The following is a 22,365-nucleotide window of genomic DNA, read 5'->3' as shown; positions in this document are numbered from 1 at the left end:
TGTTAGCAAGACACACCACAAGGGCATTAATGGAGTGGTAATGTTTCCTGTTTCTATAGGCTACCTCCTGTGCCTGTGGTGGTACCAAAGCCACATGTGTCCCATCAATAGACCCAATGACATGGGGCATCCCTCCCAGGGCATAGAAGTCACCCTTGACACCTGTCAACTGCTCAGGAGTTGGGAAATGAATAAACTCATCCAGGTGAACCAACATGGCCTCTAAAAAATCATGCAGGACACGACTGAACATGGTCTGGGACATGCCACCAACATGAGCTATGGTCTCTTGAAACGTACCCGTGGCAAAGAAATGTAGGGCTGCCATCACCTTCATCATGGGTGTCAGTGCAGTAGGATACCTGTGTAGCGGTTGGAGGTGTGGTGCCAGCCTTGCTGTCAAGTTCAGACTCAACCGTTGGGTGAAGTGGTAGCGGCGTATACAGTCACGTCCCCTCAGGGCAGCCAAGCCTGGGATTGGTCGGGGAGAGGCGGAGCAAGCAGTAATTTGGAAGGGACAACGAAGAGTGAGTACAGTACAACAACACTGTCAATGTACTGAGCACATGTTGAACAGCCAATACACATATGCTACATGCAGAGTCAGGTCTGTGCAATATATCCTGGACACGTATGCCAGGCAGGTGACACTCCTACCAAGAGCCAGCTACAAACGTGGATTCACAAGCTCAACATGACATGGCATGAAACTAGCTGTGGGCCAGTGTAAGTGAACAGGCAGACGCATTACAGGAGTGACAGACATCCACATGTGTGCAGAAGAAGGATGTTTATCTTACAGACAGGTTGCGGAACACTAGAGGCACAGGTCACATGTCCCTGAAAAAAGGACAGACCACACACCTTGCCATGAAGGGGTACATGTCAAAACTGATCACACATACATTGATACTACGCAGATATGTCCTTGTCTCGCAAGTCCATGTTCGATGCATACATACACACGTTACGTCTGATTCCACATGTGTCCTGGTGTGCATAATAGTGTGCCATGCCCATCCACACACATGCACATGTTGGATGCAGCAACTGCAGATGCATTTGACGGAACACCAACAGCAAGCTTATGGGAACACATGACACACACATGACATACTCACATCGTGCAACGCCGGTAGTCACATGACAGGTGTCATTATCCGTGTACCTGGCATCGGGGACAGTTGCGGGTGTTGGCGACTGTGCCATGCCAGTGACACAGTGCTCAACAAGTCTGTACTACATGCACACATGTCAAAGGTGTGAAGGGGATGTGTGGCACATAGTGCACCTTCACACATGACATATGTACACAGCTCATCACACATCTATTGGGTTCAAACATGAGATTTGTGCCACATCACAGCCTGACACACCTAGGCCCGAGACATGTAGGACTGCACTGACAATGACTTGATGTCCAGCCTTGGCCAAGTATGACAGCTCAATTCCTTTCTGTGTGCCGCCTGTCACCAGTGTAAGGTGTGAAACGCACCGTACACACGCTCTGAGGGCGTGTGTAGGGTCCGTATTACTATGGTTGTGTTGCCGTAGGCATACGCCATAGGGATACGGTCCGTACAGGCGTGTGTAGGGTCCGTATCACTATGGTTGTGTTGCCGTAGGCGTACGCCATAGGGATACGGTCCGTACATGCGTGTGTAGGGTCCGCATCACTATGGTTGTGTTCCCGTAGGCATACGCCATAGGGATACGGTCCGTTCACGCGTGTGTAGGGTCCGCATCACTATGGTTGTGTTGCCGTAGTCGTACGCCATAGGGATACGGTCCGTACACGCGTGAGTAGGGTCCGTATCTCCATGGTTGTGTTGCCGTAGGCGTACGCCATAGGGATACGGTCCGTACACGCGTGTGTAGGGTCCGTATCACTATGGTTGTGCTGCTGTAGGCGTACGCCATAGGGATACGGTCCGTACAGGCGTGTGTAGGGTCCGCATCACTATGGTTGTGTTGCCGTAGGCGTACGCCATAGGGATACGGTCCGTACAGGCGTGTGTAGGGTCCGCATCACTACGGTTGTGTGCCCCTTGTTTGTGACTGTCACTTCTGGCATTGTGTCCAGTTGTGACAGACATGCAATGTTGTTTAGAGTGGGTCCCAGGGGGGGAATGCCTCATGTCTCCCATGCAGAGCCTGCTGTAGTGCATGTCTGCACTCCTCACTTGCATAGTGCTTACTGTGACAATCACTGCATGGTGCATGCCACATTCAGCTTGGCTAATCCACTTGGGAATGTTGTATCTACAGCCCAGATGTGATTCTGTGTTCCCCCCAGTGTGACAGGTGACTGTATCCACAGATGTGTGTGAGTTGAGTGTACCTGTGGTTAGAGTGTCCAAATGATGTGTTCGTCCCCTGGACATTGGTGTGTGTGTAAGTCCCCTGTCATGTGGGTGAGTGTCCATGTGGAGTGTTACCTCCCAGATGCATGAGGGATGCATATACCCTACCCATCTGATGTGAGCAGGGAGTAGTGCTGTGTGTCTGGCGTGCTGGGCTATCCCAACACCTGTGACACCCCCCAGTCAAGTGGCACATGTGCAGAGTGAGGTTTGTACCCGCAATTGCCAATGGCAGGTGATTGTCCTGTGCCTGTGTGTGTCTGTGTACTCTGCTGAGGTTGCGTCAGTGGCCTGGGGCATGTGACTGCTTTGAGGTGCTGCACATAATCCTGGTGTAGCTTGTGATGCACAGTGTGAGCCATGATCATTGATTCTGTCGCTCCCCTCATGCCACCTGTGTACTTTAAAAGCCACGTAGTGCATTTTGCCTTCCCCAGAGGATAATGTCCCTATGACAAAGGTGCAATGAGTTGGCTGGATACTATGCCCTGTTCACACCTGCCAAATTGTTAAAATGTGTGTCTCTGTGACATGTAGCAGGTGTATTGATGTTGTCTCACTTTGTCATCCTCACATGTAGGCACCTATGCCAAGGGGGAGATCTGGAAGGCGGCCGTCAGGGCCGTGAGGTCGGTGGAGGGTCGGAAGTGGCGCCTGGCCCAGGTGAGGAAACGCTGGCAGGATATCCGGTGCTGGACCAGGAGGATCGCCCGCTTCCTGCTGGGGGACTCACCACCACACCCCCACGGCGGGCGTCACCGACTGACCCACCTAATGAAGCGTGTCCTGGCGGTGGTCTTCCCAGAGATGGATAGGCGCTTACTGGAGAAGCAGCAGCAGGAAGGGGGTAGGTACATGTGTGTTTGTTGTGTGTCACCAGCTTTTGGAAGTGCGCAGTCGCATGGATACACTGCCAGGGTTTAAATGTGCAGTGCATATCCTGTTCCACAAAGTCAACCCGTGAAGTTCTCCCTCCCTTCCCCTCCTTGACATGTGTTCCCGGGGCAGTGGGTAGTCACAAGGTTATCTAGGCTGGCAGTTAATCCAAGTGCCCAATGCTTGCAACATCATGTGTGGGGGTGGTGTGTTACATGTGTTGTGAGCTTGCCTGTGCCCTGGCCAGTTCAGTCATTGTGGGGTCTATGTTAGTTGGCACTGCTGCTGAGTCCCGACATAGGAGTGTGTCTTTAAAGTGTACTGCCTTACAGCATGCATGACCAATGTTGTGCCCTCAAACATGATGTGCATGAATGTGAGATATGCATTGTGCAGGTACGGTCGCTTCTGTTGCAGTCATATCCATACAGGGCCATGGAGGAGTGTGGCCACTACAGTCCCCTGGGGCACCTTTTCCTAGGTATCATGTGTGTCATCCAATACTGTGGACATTATCTGTGTCTTCAGCATAGGTTGGGCTCTGTGGCATTGTACCCTGGCCTAATTTGTATTTACGTAAAGTGTGCTACATGTGTCCACTGTACAGGGTGACCCAATTTGGCTTGTGCATACTCACAGTGGCCAGTGCCTGTGTGTCTTGGTACAACTATCTGATGATGGTTGTTTGTCAATTATATGTGTGGACAGGCGCACAAGGGGTACTTTGTGTACACTCAGGATTTATTGAAGGGCATGTTTGTAATCCCCGAGTAGGAGGTGTAAGTACTTCCTCTGTCTCAATCACATTGTCTCAGGTAGGGTGGGGTTTGTGCAGGGAAGGCCTACATGTCCAAACCTTATGTCTCCTTGCCAGGTCTGGCCTGTGTGTAATGATTGTCTGAACATACACTCAACATGCAGTGACCCAGTCATGTTGGGCATGGTTTCATGTATTTGCTAAGCAGCATGTGCCAAAAGTTAGGAGACATGGTTCCTGCTCATCCCTTTTTTGGCAACGGTGTGTGGTCCAGATGCTGTGCTCGACTGTCCCCAGAGACTGGCTCCTCTGTCTAATTTGATATCAAGTCATTTGCTGTTGTGTCATGCTCTCCATTGTTTCCCAGTGGCATGGTGGGTCAACCAACTGTGTGGTGCAGGGCCTACATATGTGCATAGTATGGTAGATGTTACTCATGTTGTTTTTCATGCTATGCACTGTGACCTATATAGTTTTGAATCATGTGTCATATGTATATGGGTGTCTGATTATTCCTGTCTCTTCACCTTGCCCACAGCATCGTCGGGGAAAACCGAGGGAGACACTGGCACGGACCTTGAGGAGGGATCCAGCACCGGTGCCACCAGTGCTGGCGAGTCTGGCGCTGCGAGTGGCACAGAGGCCGAGGGGAGTGAGGCGGAGGACCTGTCCAGTCCCACCACCGACTATGACACTGACGGGTCCGAGGCTGAGCTCCCAGAGGGGGCGGAGGCTGCTCCCAGAGCTGAAAGCAGCACTCCATCTCTCGCCGCCCCCTCCATTCCCATCACCGGCCTCCCACTTGCTCGGGTCCCTTCCCTCTGTGCTAGGCGACAACATGTCTCCTTCGTGCCAGGCACCACACCCCCTGCCCCTGTCTCCCCTGCTGCCGTCAATGCCGAGTCTGTGGACATTCTACGGCAGTTGCAGGTTGGTCAGACATCGCTGCTTAATGTCCTCCATGGCCACACCACACTGCTGACACAGATGGTGTCGTACATGGAGGGCATGTCAGCAGCGATGTCGGACCAACGGATGTTGCTGAGGTCCATAGACTCGTCACTGACTGCAGCAGTGGATCTCCAGCAGCACTCCGTCCCCCCTACCCCTGAACCATCCACACTTCCCACCCCATGCCTGTCCCACGCACACCCAGACGTCCCCATGCACGCACCCCACCAGACACAGGCAGCACACCACCAGGGAAGGCCAAGCGCACACCTCCTGTCACGCACACACAGGGGGAAGTAGGCACAGCCACTGGGTCGGGGGGCAAACGGCAGCCACGCAGCCACAGTGGGAGTGCGCAGTCCTCACAACCCACTTCCTCCAAAACCACTCCCCTTAGCTCTCCTGGCCAACTGTCAGATAAGGAGTCCTTCGTGGCCAGTGTGTCCCTCAGCCCCAGTGTGGCACCACCCCGCAAGCGGTGGAGGCAGTGCCCGGCCAGGGTAGTTGAGTCCCACCCCCTGTCCACACCCTCCCCCAGTAGCGCTGGAACCCATCCCTCCGACCCCCCCCCCCTTTTTGGGGCCTGTGGTTCATTCGGGTGCAGGGGAGACGCTGGAAAAGCTCGCAAACGTGTGAAGCCCCCCACATGATGCCCCCTTCTGTGGATGATATGGAAGTGTGAACTGTGCAGGCAAGCTAGGGGAGACGCGTCCCCAAGTGTCCCCCACCAGGACTTGGCACATGGCCTGGCCTATGGGCCCTGTATATAGTTGACATTTCTTTAGCTATGATTTTTCATGCTGAATAAAGCATTTTGTTTTTCATTTGCACACAAATGCTTTACTGGTCTTGCTGTTGGTGATGCTGCTCCATGATTTGGGGTGGTGATAATGTGTTAGGTGTCTGGGAAATGTTGTAGTGTGCTGCTCATGGGGTGTACCCTGGTATCTGTGTGCCATCACAAGGTATCTGCAAAAAATCTTTGGTCATGTTAGCTCTTACTGTATGGTGACATTGTCCCAAGGTGTGGTCCTTCCGGTGTGGACCCTGACATCTTCCCTGCAGGGTGTTTCCCAATTGTTGTGCTGAGCTCTGTCTACATTGCCTGGGTGTGTGACGGATCCCTTCAACTTTGGACATGCATGCTCGGCAATGTCTCCACCTGCATCATTTGTGGCATCCTTGGTGGTCACTGTACTTGTGTATGGAGTATATTGACATGACTTCATGTGGACATGTTCCCTTTATGCACTAGGCATGTGTGTACTCCCAGCCTCGCACACATGTGTTACGTGTTCTGCAGGGTCTTTGGGCACCTGTCTGACAATTGTGGGCATTGATCTGTGGGTACTCCACCCTTTTCCTTCCATGGGAGGCACCAACTTGTTGGCTGCCCCAGCGAATGTACATTCCTATCATTCCTGGAATGTGCGTTACAGTGTGTGTTCCCTTTGGGTCTCTTAGTTTAGTAGGGTGGCACATGAATATACAGTCTTGTTGCATGCTCTCAGTGTGTGTATTGTGCTGCCAGTGCCAGGGGTGGGTAAGCATGTGTCATATGTCATCACACCCACATGTGGTGTGTCATGCAGTGGGGGATGGACATCCACCCTCATGGGAGTAGGACACTGCTGTCAGTGATGTGTTGGCATGCCACTCTCAATATAGTCGCACTTTGTGTATGCCTTCATGCACCCATGGAGTTTTGCTATTTGTAGGATGGTGTACACACCACCATGTCTCTGTCCACTGCTGGGAGGACCCTGCACCCACCCCTCCTATGTCTGGGCACTGCTGGGAGGACTCTGCACCCACCCCTCCTGTGTCTGAGCACTGCTGGGAGTGATAGGCACCCACCCCTCATATGTCTGGGCACTGCTGGGAGGACTCTGCACCCACCCCTCCTGTGTCTGGGCACTGCTGGGAGGACTCTGCACCCACCCCTCCTATGTCTGGGCACTGCTGGGAGTGATAGGCACCCACCCCTCATATGTCTGGGCACTGCTGGGAGGACTCTGCACCCACCCCTCCTGTGTTTGGGCACTGCTGGGAGTGATAGGCACCCACCCCTCATATGTCTGGGCACTGCTGGGAGGACTCTGCACCCACCCCTCCTGTGTCTCGGCACTGCTGGGAGGACTCTGCACCCACCCCTCCTGTGTCTGGGCACTGCTGGGAGTGATAGGCACCCACCCCTCATATGTCTGGGCACTGCTGGAAGGACTCTGCACCCACCCCTCCTGTGTCTGGGCACTGCTGGGAGGACTCTGCACCCACCCATCCTGTGTCTGGGCACTGCTGGGAGTGTTAGGCACCCACCCCTCATATGTCTGGGCACTGCTGGGAGGACTCTGCATCCACCCCTCCTGTGTCTGGGCACTGCTGGGAGGACTCTGCACCCACCACTCCTGTGTCTGGGCACTGCTGGGAGTGATAGGCACCCACCCCTCATATGTCTGGGCACTGCTGGGAGGACTCTGCACCCACCCCTCCTTTGTCTGGGCACTGCTGGGAGGACTCTGCACCCACCCCTCCTGTGTCTGGGCACTGCTGGGAGGACTCTGCACCCACCCCTCCTGTGTCTGGGCACTGCTGGGGCTGATGGCCACACACCCCTATGTGTCTGTCCACTAGCGTGGATCGACCCGTACCCACACTCTTGAGGCGTGGGTACGGGCCGTACCCCTAGGGCACCCCAACAATGGCGGTACGGCCCGTACCCACGTCCCACAGGCATGGGTACGGGCCGTACCACCATTGTTGGGGAGACCTAGGGGTACAGCCCGTACCCACGCCTTAAGAGCATGGGTGCGGGTCTGTTGGACCCGGCCTCGTGGCGTGGTCCCGAACCCTCCTACCAGACTAAACGGGGGCTACCCGAATCCTTCGGGGTCCCCCTGGATTGTACCCAGCTACCCTCCAGCCGTCGCGACGCGACCCGCCCCCGGCCTCAGTCCCTGTGAAGCCCTGACCTCAAGGTGCCAAGACCTGACCGGAGGGGGTCGAGTGGCCACTCCACAGATTCCGGAGGAGGAGAGTTTCGATGGGGCCTCCAGCCGTCCCCCGACGCCTGGTTGTGATCGCCCTCCGGCCTCGCTGGGCGCTGGCTCCACCCCCCGCTGGGTGTCTGGACGCTCTTCTCCCGGCCCCTCCGACCTCCCCAGGCGCGAGGGTCCGGACATCAAAGGGCTCCAGACCTATATCCGGGGCAGCCCAAAACCAGGACGGCAGTTGTATCCTGGAGTCGAGAGCCCTGCTGATCGGATCGCGGCTGACCCTACGGAGAGAGACTCATTGCCTGGAACTTGGAACTCGAGCCCTGCTGACTGCGTCGCGGCTCCCCCTTGATGAGAAGAAGACCCTCACGGAACCATCGGAGCCCTGCTGACCTCGTCGCGGCTCGACCTCGCAGAAGTAACCATCAGAGCCCTGCTGACCTCGTCGCGGCTCGACCTCGCAGAAGTAACCATCGGAGCCCTGCTGACCTCGTCACGGCTCGACCTCACCGAGGCAACCCTCCGAGCCCTGCGGACGACGTCCCGGCTCCCGGAACCCCCCCAGCTCGAGGATTGAGAGCTGAGCGCAGGGTGTTCCCGTACCCGGCTGGTACTGAGACTGTCCCGCTACCCCGTCCCTGAACGACCCCGAGACTCTTTGGGATCCCTCGAACCGCCTGTAAATATTGCCACAGAAACCTGCCTTTTACTACCGATAAAGACTTGTGAGAATTGATACCCTTGTTGTGTCCCTTTGTGGTGGTGGGTGTGCTTGGCTGGTACGATCATAGGGGAAGGACCTCGCCCAGGAGGCTTCTCAGCGGCGCTCGGCTACTTTCCTACGGAATGGTGGCTCTCGGGGTGGTCAGTCCGACACCCTCTGACTCCCTGGAGAGCGCCCTTCTAACATTGGTGGCCAGCGGTGCGATCCGAGCCCGACGCAAATCGTACAGCGAGTAACTCACCCACTACCTACCCAGACACAGAGTGACCATGAGCAACCAAGAGACCACCCCAACCGCGGAGTTCCAGCAAGAACGGTTGGAGGAATATACCCATAAGGAGCTAAAACAGTTTTGTAAAGACAAAGGCATCGCGACCACCGGATTAAACACAAAAGAGGACCTGCAAAAAGCCCTAAAGGCCTGGGTAGAGTCCGAAGCGGCCTCCCCCCAAACCGAAGAAAACCCGGTGCCAAACGTGCACCAGCAACCAACCATAGCACCGGCAGATGGGAGGAGAATCAGCAGGGAGACCGGCCTCTACCCGGAAGAGATACGAGAACGGGAGAGGGTCAGGACCCACGAGTTGGAGCTCGCCCGACTCCGCCTGGACGGCGAACTCCTACTAGCCGAAAAGAAATTGGCCCTAGAACAACTGCGGCTGCAAGAAGAAATAGAGGAGAAAAAGCGGCACCGAGAACTGGAAGAGAGGAGGCTAACCCTCGAGCATGAGTGGGGCCTTAAAGAACTTGAAATTAAATCCAAGAATGGGGAGACCGGCACCCCCGGAAACAGGGACACCCACCCGCCGGCCGAGGCGAAAGTACATATCCCCAAGGATGTTGTCAAAGAGTACTACAAGAACGACGACATCCAACAATGGTTCAAGGCCTACGAGGTCGCCATGACCGCCCATCGGGTACCCCGAAAAGATTGGGGTGCCGGCCTATGGGGACGGTTCCTCAGCGAAGGCAGAGACACCTTGCTACAGCTCCCAGACGCAGTGATGACATCGTATGACCATATGAAGGAGGCCCTGCTCACCCGCTATGGTCTCACCTCAGAGATGTACTGCCAGCGCTTCCGGGACTGCAAGAAGCTCCCCGGTACCACCTGAGTGGAATACGTAGACTTTTTCAGCAGAGCCCTGGAAGGCTGGATCAACGGCAGCAAGGTCACCTCCTACGAACAGCTGTTCGACCTCATTGTATGGGAACACCTCTCCAACAACTGCTTCATCGAGCTGAGACAGCACCTCCTCGATAGCAAGCTAACCGAGCCGCGGAAGCTCGCCGCCGAGGCCGATCGATGCGTGAACACCCGGGTCCCTCAGAACTCGATGGGGAGTACCAACGGGACACCACGGGGCACCCCGCCAGCGTGGTGGAGGAGGGGGATCGAACAGGAACAGAGACTTTCCAGCAGGGCCGCCCCGGAGTCCTCCCCGGGGACCGCCCCCGAACCGCACGTCCCCGACCCTCGCCCGAAGAGGGGCCCCCCTAGCCCGACCAGGACCTCGACCGACGGTAACGTGCTACAACTGCCAACAGCCAGGGCACTATGCCAGTGACCCAACCTGCCCTGTGAACCGACGAGCTGGGACCACCGGGCCACCCCCCGCCAGTTGGCGGCCGCTGCCCTGGGGGAAGAGGGAGAAGAGGAAGAGAACTACGACGCCAGGCCAACCGAGTGGGAACCCGCCGCCATGACCTTGGTATGCCTGGGCAGCCGGGACATGGTGCCCCGGGCTCCCATCCCGAGCAACACCAAGAAGTACCAACAATGGGTCACCATTAATGGACGCCGGGCCGAAGCCCTCCGCGACACTGGAGCCAGCGTGACAGCCGTCCGCTGCCACTTGGTGACCCCCGAACAGATCATGCCTAATGTACTGTGCCCCGTCCGGTCGGCAGACAACACCGAGAGCTTGTGCCAGATGGCCCGGATCCCCTTCGAGTGGGGGGGACTGTCGGGCATGCTGAAGGTGACCGTCCGCGACGACGCCCCCGTAGACTGCCTCCTTGGGAACGACCTGGAAAGTTCCCCCTGGGCCCACGTCGAGTGCCGCGAGCATCTGGGGATGCTGGGACAGCCCGAGTGGGCCTGCGCAACCACCCGGTCCACGACCGCCCGGGCCATCCAACCGAGCGTAGCTGCTCCCCCCGAAGAGCCGGAGTGGCCCGAGCCACCACCTCCCTCCGTCGAAGAAGAAGCCAACGCCGTGTCCGGGCAGCCAGAACTCGCCCCGGACGAGGTCGCCACGCTCGGTGACCTCCCCCAACTCGCCCAATGGCGCCAAGAAGGTGGCCCCACAAGGGAGCAGTTCCGCCAAGAACAGAAGACCTGCCCCTCCCTCGAAGGGACCCGACAGCAAGCAGCCGCCCAGGCCGCCGGAGATCAGACGGGGACCCACTGGGTCTATTGGTACACTGACCTCCTCTACAGCGAGCAGAAGACCGCAGAATTGGAGGCCAGCCGAGTGCTGGTGGTCCCCCTCCGATTCCGGGACTTCCTCCTCAATCTGGCGCATGATGTGCCCCTCGCCGGGCAACTGGGACAAGACAAAACATACAGCCGCCTGGTGACTGTTGGAGCCGGCCTCGTAACATGGCTCTACTGGTCCCCACACCACCTAACCTGGTGCCGGCGCCCCCAATCCCCCAGCCTCACCAAGCCTTTCCACCAGAACACACGCACTCAACCCGGACACCCTCGTCCATGGCCTCTCTCCTTTCGGCCACCCCGGGCCCGCGTGCCCACTTCATGCACCAAGATGGCCGCCCGGCCCCAGCGCGACCCGGGCCTAGAGGCGCCACTCCGGCTGGAGGACATCACGCTTCCAGGGGTTGAGAGAGGGAGGAGCAGTTTCTATCGCACCTCTGAACTCCCCTGGGACGATGGGTTTCGATCGGCCCTCCGGCCTCCCTGAAAGGCTGGCTCCACGCCTGCTGGGTGTCTGGGACTCCTCCCGACCCGGCCCTGAAAGGATCAAAAGACAATGGCAGGAAACCCCCGACAAGCGACCCCCAGGTGACAAGACCCCTGCCTGCACAGACTCCGGACATCAAAGAGGGGTCGACCTATAACAAGGGGTGCTCTGGGACTGTCCGGGAGATTCGACGCTGGAACAACGAGAGCCTGCTGACGCGGTCGCGGCTCCTGGAACTTAGAACTACCTGAGCCCTGCTGAGTGACTCGCGGCTCCCCGAAGATCGTAAGACCTCCGAACTTGTACCTGAGCCCTGCTGAGTGACTCGCGGCTCCCTGAACATTGTAAGACCTCCGAACTTGTACCTGAGCCCTGCTGAGCGACTCGCGGCTCCCCGAAGATCGTAAGACCTCCGAACTTGTACCTGAGCCCTGCTGAGTGACTCGCGGCTCCCTGAAGATCGTAAGACCTCCGAACTGGTACCTGAGCCCTGCTGAGCGACTCGCGGCTCCCTGAAGATCGTAAGACCTCCGAACTTGTAACTGAGCCCGCTGAGTGACTCGCGGCTTCCACAGACTCCACTGGTCCCGCCGGACCCCACGACAACCAGCCTACCCCCCAGCTCGAGGATTGTGAGCTGTGCGCCGGGTACGTCGTTACCTTGAACTTTTGTGCCAAAGACTGTCCCGCTACCCCCTATCCCTTCCGAGACTCATTTAGCCCGCGCTCTCCTTGTACATATTCGCAGTGCTAACCTATTTGATAAAGATTGGTTCCTGAGAACGCACGGTGTGTTGTTTCTGTGTCGTGAGGTGCCCGAAGTACGATCCTCGATACGAGACTTCTCCTCCTGAGGAGTCTCCCGCCAGTGCCCGGCTACGATACTTGAGGGTGGGTCTCAGGGTAGTCAGGACTCCCTTCCCGGGCTCCTCTGAGGTCGCCGTCTAACATTGGTGGCAAGCGACGGGATTCGGGCCCATCACCGAGAGATCGTACTGTGAACAACGGACGCACTACCAACAAAGATGGCAGAAGGAAACACCGTGATCCCCGCAGAAATCAACGCCAACAGGGTGTTCCAGGTGGAACAACTAGAAGAATACACACACAAAGAACTAAAGCAATTCTGCAAAGAACTTAGAATCGCTACCACCGGTCTCAACACCAAGGAAGATTTGCAGAAAGCACTGAAAGCCTGGGTGGATACCGGGGCCTCCCGCCCGGAAAACACGGGGGAGCGCCCCGACGAGGCCGAACCTCCCCAAGGCGAAAGCAGCAACAATCAGGTGCGAAACATCGTACCAGACGGGGGCCTATCCCTGGAGGAACTCGCGGACAGAGAGAGAAGCCGCAATCACGAACTCGAGTTAGCTAAGCTCAAGATCGAAGGCGAATTAAAGTTAGCAGAGAAAAAGCTAGCAGTAGAGCAAATGCGCGTGCAAGGCGAGCTAGAAGAGAAGAAGCTCCAACGGGAACACGAAGGAAGGAAGCTCCAACTGGAGCACGAACGCAGCTTGAAGGATATCGAACTCAAGGCCAGAAGTGAGGAAGGGAGGCCCCCGGGAAACCGAGAGGCGACCTCCCCAGCGGAGCAGAAGGTCCACATCCCCAAAGATGTGGTCAAGGAATATTATAAAAACGATGACATTCAGCAATGGTTCAGGGCCTACGAGGTCGCCATGACCTCCCATCGGGTCCCGCAGAAGGACTGGGGGGCAGGGTTGTGGGGACGATTTCTGAGCGAAGGAAGAGACACCCTGCTCGACCTACCCCTCTCTCTGCAGACCTCCTACAGCCACATGAAAGAGGCTCTACTCACAAGGTACGGTCTCACCCCCGAGATGTACCGTCAACGATTCCGGGACTGCAGGAAAATCCCGGGCACCACCTGGGTAGAATATGTAAACTTTTTTAGTCGGGCCTTCGATGGGTGGGTCAAGGGCAGCAAAGTCACCACTCTTGAGGAGCTCACCGACCTCCTATTGTGGGAACACCTGGCTGCGAACTGCTTTGTGGAACTACGCCAGCATCTGCTCGACAGCAAACTCACCGATCCCAGGAAGCTGGCGGTGGAAGCAGACCGCTGGACCAACACCCGGGTCACCCGGGGCGTGGTAGGAGAATACCCCCGAGCCAGTCAGGGACCACCCCGCCAGAGAGGAGGGGGGAACCAGGGAGGCCAGAGAGAGTCCCAGCCTAGTCCTCCGAAGACCCAATCTCCACCTTTCCCAGCGCCCCCCCCACCAGTAACCGGACCCCCCGGGAGACGGGGACACAGGGTAACCGTCACTTGTTTCCGTTGCCAGAAGCCCGGGCACTACGCCAATGACCCAGAGTGCCCCATGGCCACCCAAAACACCCCTGCAAGACAGATAGCCAACGTAGCTCTGGGGGAGGAGGTTGAGGAAGCCGGGGAATGGGAACCCGCAGCCATGGCCCTAGTATCCCTGGGAGATAGGGAGATGGTCCCTGGTAGCCTCCTGCCCTCCAACACGAAGAAATACGGGCAGCTCGTTAAGATCAATGGCCACCAAATAGAGGCCCTGCGGGACACCGGGGCCAGCATCACCGGTGTCCTCAGGCACTTAGTCCCCGAGGAGCAGATCCTCCCCAACGTCTTTTGCCCAGTCATTTCCGCTGATAATAGAGAGAGTATGTGTCAGGTAGCTCTGGTGCCGTTTGAGTGGGGTGGAGTAATAGGTAAACTGAGGGTGGCCGTAAGAACCTCCCAGCCGGTCGACTGCCTCCTAGGGAACGACCTGGAGAGTTCGCCCTGGAAGCACGTCGAACGCAAGGCCCACCTAGGGATGATGGGGCTCCCCGAGTGGGTGTGCGCCACCACCCGATCTATGTCAGCCCGACTCACCCCCCTGGGAGAAGTCGAAGACGCCCCGACCGAAGAAGTCAGAGCAGTAACCCCCGAGGGTCCTCCCGTCCCCCCATCGGAGGGGCCCGTCGCCAACGACAAGCCCTCCCTGTCCGACACCGCCCCGGTCCCTGAGTTAGGCGATCTACCCGAGTTGGCCCAATGGCGCCACGAGGGTGGACCTACCCGAAAGGAGTTTTGCCGGGAGCAAGCCACCTGTCCTTCCCTGGTCGGACTGCGGCGCCAGGCCGAAGGCCAAGCCGCAGGCGACCAAACTGGCACGCACCGAATTTATTGGGAAAATAGCATTTTGTATAGTGAGCAGAAGTCGGTGGAGCTGGGATCCGGACGGGTGCTGGTGGTGCCCCTCCGCTTCCGAGACTTCCTCCTGGGCTTAGCCCACGACGTCCCCCTTGCCGGCCACCTGGGTCAAGACAAGACCTACAGCCGTCTCGTGACCCATTTTTACTGGCCGAAGATGAGAGCAGCCGTAGAAGCCCACTGCAAGTCCTGTCCCACGTGCCAAGCTAGCGGGAAGAGTGGGGGGAAGCGCAAGGCTCCCCTCCAACCCTTCCCGGTCGTCAGTACCCCCTTTGAACGAGTCGGGATCGACATCGTGGGGCCCCTGGACCCCCCCACCTCCCAAGGTCACCGTTTCATCCTGGTCCTGGTGGATCACGCCACCCGATACCCTGAGGCGATCCCCCTACGCACCGTCACGGCCCCCGTAGTGGGCCGGGCCCTGATGGGGATCTTTTCCCGGGTAGGGTTCCCCCGCGAGGTCGTGAGCGATCGCGGCACTAATTTTATCTCGAGGTACATGACGTCCCTGTGGCAACAATGTGGAGTGTCCTACAAATTCACTACCCCGTACCATCCCCAGGGGAACGGCCTAGTAGAGAGGTTTAACCGGACTCTGAAAGGGATGATCACCGGCCTAGAAGAGCCCCTCCGGCGTAAGTGGGACGTCCTGCTCCCCTGCCTCTTGTTCGCTTACCGAGAGGTCCCCAGAAGTCCCTAGGGTTCAGCCCGTTTGAGTTGCTCTATGGACACCCCGTCCGAGGTCCCCTCAGCTTGGTTAAGGAAGGGTGGGAGGCGGCACCCCAGACCACCCCACGAGATGTGTTCCACTATGTTCTGACCCTCCGGAACCAGACCAGGAAGTTCCGAGCACTGGCCGAGGCCAACCTAGAGACAAGCCAAGAAGAGATGAAGCGCTGGTACGACCAGAATGCCACTCTGGTCGAGTTCCAGCCGGGCCAACAAGTATGGGTCATGGCTCCCGTGAAGCCAGGCGCCCTCCAGGACAGGTGGACCGGGCCCTACAAAGTGATTGAGCGGAAGAGCCCAGTCACATACTTGGTGGACGTCCAGTCGCCTCGGGATCCCCTCCGGGTCCTTCACGTGAACCGCCTCAAGCCTCACTTCGTGCGGACAGAACTAAGCCTCCTGCTGGCCACCGATGACGGGGCCGAAGACGAGTCCGACCCCCTCCCGGACCTCCTATGTGTCAAGGAGCAGGATGGCTCCGTGGAGGGAGTGAATCTCTCCCCAGCTCTCACTGCCCAGCAGCAAGAGGACTGCCGCCAGCTACTAGGACAATTTGCCGACCTCTTCTCCCTGATCCCCCGAGTCACCGACTTGTGTGTCCATGACGTGGACACCGGGGACAGCCCGCCGGTGAGACACCGAGCCTACCGGGTCCCCGACCGGGTCCGGTCCTGCATTCAAGCTGAAGTTTCAAAGATGTTGACCATGGGAGTGATCGAGCCATCTGACAGTCCCTGGGCCAGCCCCGTGGTCCTGGTCCCGAAGGCAGCGGCCCCCGGTGTCGCCCCGAGCTCCGGTTCTGTGTGGACTACCGGGGGCTCAATGACGTCACCCGAGCCGATGCCCACCCCATTCCACGGGCCGACGAGCTCATTGACCGACTCGGGGCAGCACGGTTCCTCAGCACCTTCGACCTCACCTGCGGATACTGGCAGATTGCGCTCACCGAGGGGGCCAAGGAGCGGTCTGCCTTCTCCACCCCAGATGGGCATTACCGCTTCCGCGTAATGCCCTTCGGAATGAAAAAGGCCCCGGCCACCTTCCAGCGACTGGTTAATAGAGTCCTGGCCGGGCTAGAACAGTTCAGCGCGGCCTATCTGGACGACATCGCTGTTTTCAGTTCCGGATGGAGTGAGCACCTCCAGCACCTTCGGAGGGTGCTAACCGCCCTGCGCCAGGCAGGCCTGACAGTAAAAGCCAGCAAGTGCCAAATTGGACAAGGATCAGTAGTCTACCTGGGGCACCAGGTCAGGAGTGGCCAGGTCGCCCCTCTACAACCAAAAATCGACGCCATCGTGGCCTGGGAACCCCCCACCACCCAAACGGAGGTCCGAGCCTTTCTGGGCCTCACTGGCTACTACCGCAGATTCATCAAGGGCTATGGCAGCCTTGTCGGCCCCCTCACAGAACTCACATCCAAAAAACAGCCAAAAAAGGTTCAGTGGACAACCGCCTGCCAGGAGGCGTTCGATGCCCTAAAGAAGGCCATGTGCATGGCCCCCGTCCTCCAGGCTCCCGACTACTCCAAGGAGTTTGTAGTCCAGACCGATGCCTCCGAGCATGGCATTGGGGCCGTCCTGTCCCAGATAGATGACCAAGGCCTGGACCAGCCCGTCGCCTTCCTCAGTCGGCGGCTGTTACCCAGAGAACAGCGATGGAGTACCATTGAGCGCGAAGCCTTTGCCGTGGTCTGGGCACTCAAGAAACTACGCCCTTACCTGTTCGGCACCCATTTCAAAGTCCAAACCGATCATCGGCCCTTGCGATGGCTTATGCAGATGCGGGGAGAAAACCCCAAGCTACTGCGGTGGTCAATCTCCCTTCAGGGGATGGATTTCACCGTGGAACACCGTCCTGGGACGGACCACGCCAACGCCGATGGCCTCTCCCGGTTCTTCCGCCTCAGCGAAGAGAACCCCCCAAGATGATGGGCAGTTCTCTCCGGCTTTCAGCTGGGGGGGACGCGTGTTGGACCCGGCCTCGTAACATGGCTCTACTGGTCCCCACACCACCTAACCTGGTGCCGGCGGCCCCAATCCCCCGGCCTCACCAAGCCTTTCCACCAGAACACACGCACTCAACCCGGACACCCTCGTCCATGGCCTCTCTCCTTTCGGCCACCCCGGGCCCGCGTGCCCACTTCATGCACCAAGATGGCCGACCGGCCCCAGCGCAACCCGGGCCTAGAGGCGCCACTCCGGCTGGAGGACATCACGCTTCCAGGGGTTGAGAGAGGGAGGAGCAGTTTCTATCGCACCTCTGAACTCCCCTGGGACGATGGGTTTCGATCGGCCCTCCGGCCTCCCTGAAAGGCTGGCTCCACGCCTGCTGGGTGTCTGGGACTCCTCCCGACCCGGCCCTGAAAGGATCAAAAGACAATGGCAGGAAACCCCCGACAAGCGACCCCCAGGTGACAAGACCCCTGCCTGCACAGACTCCGGACATCAAAGAGGGGTCGACCTATAACAAGGGGTGCTCTGGGACTGTCCGGGAGATTCGACGCTGGAACAACGAGAGCCTGCTGACGCGGTCGCGGCTCCTGGAACTTAGAACTACCTGAGCCCTGCTGAGTGACTCGCGGCTCCCCGAAGATCGTAAGACCTCCGAACTTGTACCTGAGCCCTGCTGAGTGACTCGCGGCTCCCTGAAGATCGTAAGACCTCCGAACTTGTACCTGAGCCCTGCTGAGCGACTCGCGGCTCCCCGAAGATCGTAAGACCTCCGAACTTGTACCTGAGCCCTGCTGAGTGACTCGCGGCTCCCTGAAGATCGTAAGACCTCCGAACTGGTACCTGAGCCCTGCTGAGCGACTCGCGGCTCCCTGAAGATCGTAAGACCTCTGAACTTGTAACTGAGCCCGCTGAGTGACTCGCGGCTTCCACAGACTCCACTGGTCCCGCCGGACCCCACGACAACCAGCCTACCCCCCAGCTCGAGGATTGTGAGCTGTGCGCCGGGTACGTCGTTACCTTGAACTTTTGTGCCAAAGACTGTCCCGCTACCCGCTATCCCTTCCGAGACTCATTTAGCCCGCGCTCTCCTTGTACATATTCGCAGTGCTAACCTATTTGATAAAGATTGGTTCCTGAGAACGCACGGTGTGTTGTTTCTGTGTCGTGTGGTGCCCGAAGTACGATCCTCGATACGAGACTTCTCCTCCTGAGGAGTCTCCCGCCAGTGCCCGGCTACGATACTTGAGGGTGGGTCTCAGGGTAGTCAGGACTCCCTTCCCGGGCTCCTCTGAGGTCGCCGTCTAACAGTGACTCACTTCTACTGGCCCCGAATGCGGAAGGACGTGGACAATCATTGCCGAACCTGCCCGACCTGCCAAGCCAGCGGGAAGAGTGGGGGAAGAGTCAAAGCCCCTCTCCAGCCCTTTCCAATAGTAAACACCCCGTTCGAGCGAGTGGGGATCGACATCGTGGGGCCCCTGGACCCCCGAACCTCCCAAGGACTTCGCTTCATCCTCGTCCTGGTCGATCATGCCACCCGATACCCCGAGGCCATCCCTCTCCGAACAGTGACGGCCCCCGTGGTGGGCCGGGCCTTGATGGGAATCTTCTCCAGAGTAGGTTTCCCCCGGGAGGTTGTGAGCGACCGGGGCACAAACTTTATCTCCAAGTATATGAGGTCCCTGTGGCAACAATGCGGGGTCACCTACAAGTTCACCACCCCGTACCACCCCCAGGGGAACGGACTAGTCGAACGATTTAATCGGACATTGAAGGGAATGATCAAAGGCCTGGAGGAGCCCCTGAGACGCAAATGGGACGTCCTGCTGCCCTGCCTCCTGTTTGCCTATCGGGAGGTCCCGCAAAAGTCTCTGGGGTTCAGCCCCTTCGAACTCTTGTACTGACACCCTGCCCGAGGCCCCCTCAGCCTGGTCAAAGAAGGCTGGGAGACCACCGTCCAAGATGCTCCCCCCGACGTCTACCGGTACCTCCTGACCCTGCGAAACCAAACCCGGAAATTCAGGGAACTGGCCGAAGCCAACCTCGAGGCCAGCCAGGAGGAAATGAAACGCTGGTATGACCAGAATGCCTCCTCCATCGAGTTCGAGCCAGGACAGCAGGTCTGGGTCATGTCACCCGTTGACCCCTGTGCCCTCCACGACAAGTGGACCGGGCCCTTCAAGGTGGTCGAGAAGAAGAGCCCCGTCACCTACCTGGTCGACCTGGAGTCCCCCAGGAACCCCCTCCGGGTCCTCCACGCCAACAGGCTTAAACCCCACTTTGCCCGAACGGAACTTAGCCTGCTGATGCCTACAGACGATGGGGCCGAAGACGACTCCGAGCCCCTGCCCGACCTCCTGAAAGCCTCAGAAAAGGACGGCTCCGTAGAGGGAGTCCTTCTCTCCGCCACCCTGACTCCAGAGCAGCGCCAAGATTGTCAAGGACTGCTGCATCACTTTGCTGCTCTCTTCTCCCTCACTCCCGGAGTCACCCGATGGTGCGTTCACGACGTCGACACCGGGGACAGCCCCCCCGTGCGACACCGAGCCTACCGGGTCCCCGAACGGGTACGGGCCTGCATCCAAGCCGAGGTCACCAAGATGTTGGCCCTGGGGGTCATCGAACCCTCCGACAGTCCCTGGGCCAGCCCTGTGGTCCTGGTACCGAAAGCTGCCGCCCCCGGCACCACCCCGGAGCTCCGGTTTTGTGTGGACTATCGGGGATTGAATGCCGTCACCAAAACCGATGCCCATCCCATTCCTCGGGCAGATGAACTGATCGACCGCCTAGGAGCAGCCCGCTACCTTAGCACCTTTGACCTCACCGCCGGATACTGGCAGATCGGGCTCACCCCAGGCGCCCAAGAGCGTTCCGCTTTCTCCACCCCCGATGGCCATTACCACTTCCGAGTAATGCCCTTCGGCATGAAAAATGCCCCGGCGACCTTCCAAAGACTGGTGAATAAGGTACTGGCCGGCCTAGAAGCGTTCAGCGCCGCCTACCTGGACGATATTGCGGTGTTCAGCAGCCACTGGGCCGAGCACCTAAGGCACCTCGGGGAGGTCCTGACCGCCCTCCAAAGGGCCGGACTCACCGTGAAAGCCAGTAAGTGTCAGATAGGCCAAGGATCAGTAACCTATCTGGGACATCAAGTGGGGAGCGGCCATGTGGCTCCCCTCCAGCCAAAGATCGACGCCATCGTGGCCTGGGAGCCCCCAACCACCCAAACCGCTGTGAGGGCCTTCCTGGGACTCACGGGCTATTACAGGCGGTTCATTCAGAACTATGGAAGCATTGTGGGCCCCCTCACGGAGCTCACATCAAAGAAGCAACCAAAGAAGGTGCACTGGACGCCCCTCTGTCAGGCGGCCTTCGAGGCCCTCAAGACAGCGATGTGTACCGCCCCCGTGCTACAAGCCCCCGACTACAGCAAAGAGTTCGTGGTACAGACGGACGCCTCGGAGTACGGAGTCGGGGCTGTCTTGTCCCAAGTGAACTCTGATGGGATTGACCATCCAGTGGCCTTCATCAGCCGGCGCCTGCTGCCCCGGGAGCAGAGATGGAGCACCATTGAACGGGAGGCCTATGCCGTGGTGTGGTCCCTCAAGAAACTCCGGCCCTACCTCTTCGGCACCCACTTTCGGGTCCAAACCGACCACCGACCCTTGCGGTGGTTAATGCAGATGAGAGGCGAGAACCCGAAGTTGTTGCGATGGTCCATCTCTCTGCAGGGGATGGACTTCACTGTAGACCATCGGCCCGGCAACGACCACGCCAACGCCGACGGCCTGTCCCGCTTCTTCCGCCTCGGCGAAGAGAACACCCAAGACGATGGGTGACTCTCCCTGCCTTCAGCTGGGGGGGATACCTGTTGGACCCGGCCTCGTGGTGTGGTCCCGAACCCTCCTACCAGACTAAACGGGGGCTACCCTAATCCTTCGGGGTCCCCCTGGATTGTACCCCGCTACCCTCCAGCCGTCGCGATGCGACCCGCCCCCGGCCTCGGTCCCCGCGAAGCCCTGACCTCAAGGCGCCAAGACCTGACCGGAGGGGGTCGAGTGGCCACTCCACAGATTCCGGAGGAGGAGAGTTTCGATGGGGCCTCCAGCCGTCCCCCGACGCCTGGTTGCGATCGCCCTCCGGCCTCGCTGGGCGCTGGCTCCACCCCCCGCTGGGTGTCTGGACGCTCTTCTCCCGGCCCCTCCGACCTCCCCAGGCGCGAGGGTCCGGACATCAAAGGGCTCCAGACCTATATCCGGGGCAGCCCAAAACCAGGACGGCAGTTGTATCCTGGAGTCGAGAGCCCTGCTGATCGGATCGCGGCTGACCCTATAGAGAGAGACTCATTGCCTGGAACTTGGAACTCGAGCCGTGCTGACTGCGTCGCGGCTCCCCCTTGATGAGAAGAAGACCCTCACGGAACCATCGGAGCCCTGCTGACATCGTCGTGGCTCGACCTCGCAGAAGTAACCATCGGAGCCCTGCTGACCTCGTCGCGGCTCGACCTCGCAGAAGTAACCATCGGAGCCCTGCTGACCTCGTCGCGGCTCGACCTCGCAGAAGTAACCATCGGAGCCCTGCTGACCTCGTCGCGGCTCGACCTCATCGAGGCAACCCTCCGAGCCCTGCGGACGGCGTCTCGGCTCCCGGAACCCTCCCAGCTCGAGGATTGAGAGCTGAGCGCAGGGTGTTCCCGTACCCGGCTGGTACTGAGACTGTCCCGCTACCCCATCCCGAGACTCTTTGGGATCCCTCGATCCGCCTGTAAATATTGCCACAGAAACCTGCTGTTGGACCCGGCCTCGTAGAATGGCCCTCCGTGCCCCCGCACCACCGAAACCTGGTACCTGCAGCCCAAGCACACGGCCCAGCCGACCCTCCCCACCAGGACACACGCACCGAC

The sequence above is a fragment of the Triturus cristatus genome, chromosome 11 (assembly GCF_964204655.1).
Source record: "Triturus cristatus chromosome 11, aTriCri1.1, whole genome shotgun sequence".
Taxonomy (NCBI): domain Eukaryota; kingdom Metazoa; phylum Chordata; class Amphibia; order Caudata; family Salamandridae; genus Triturus; species Triturus cristatus.
Note: the sequence above shows the minus strand (reverse complement) of the source record.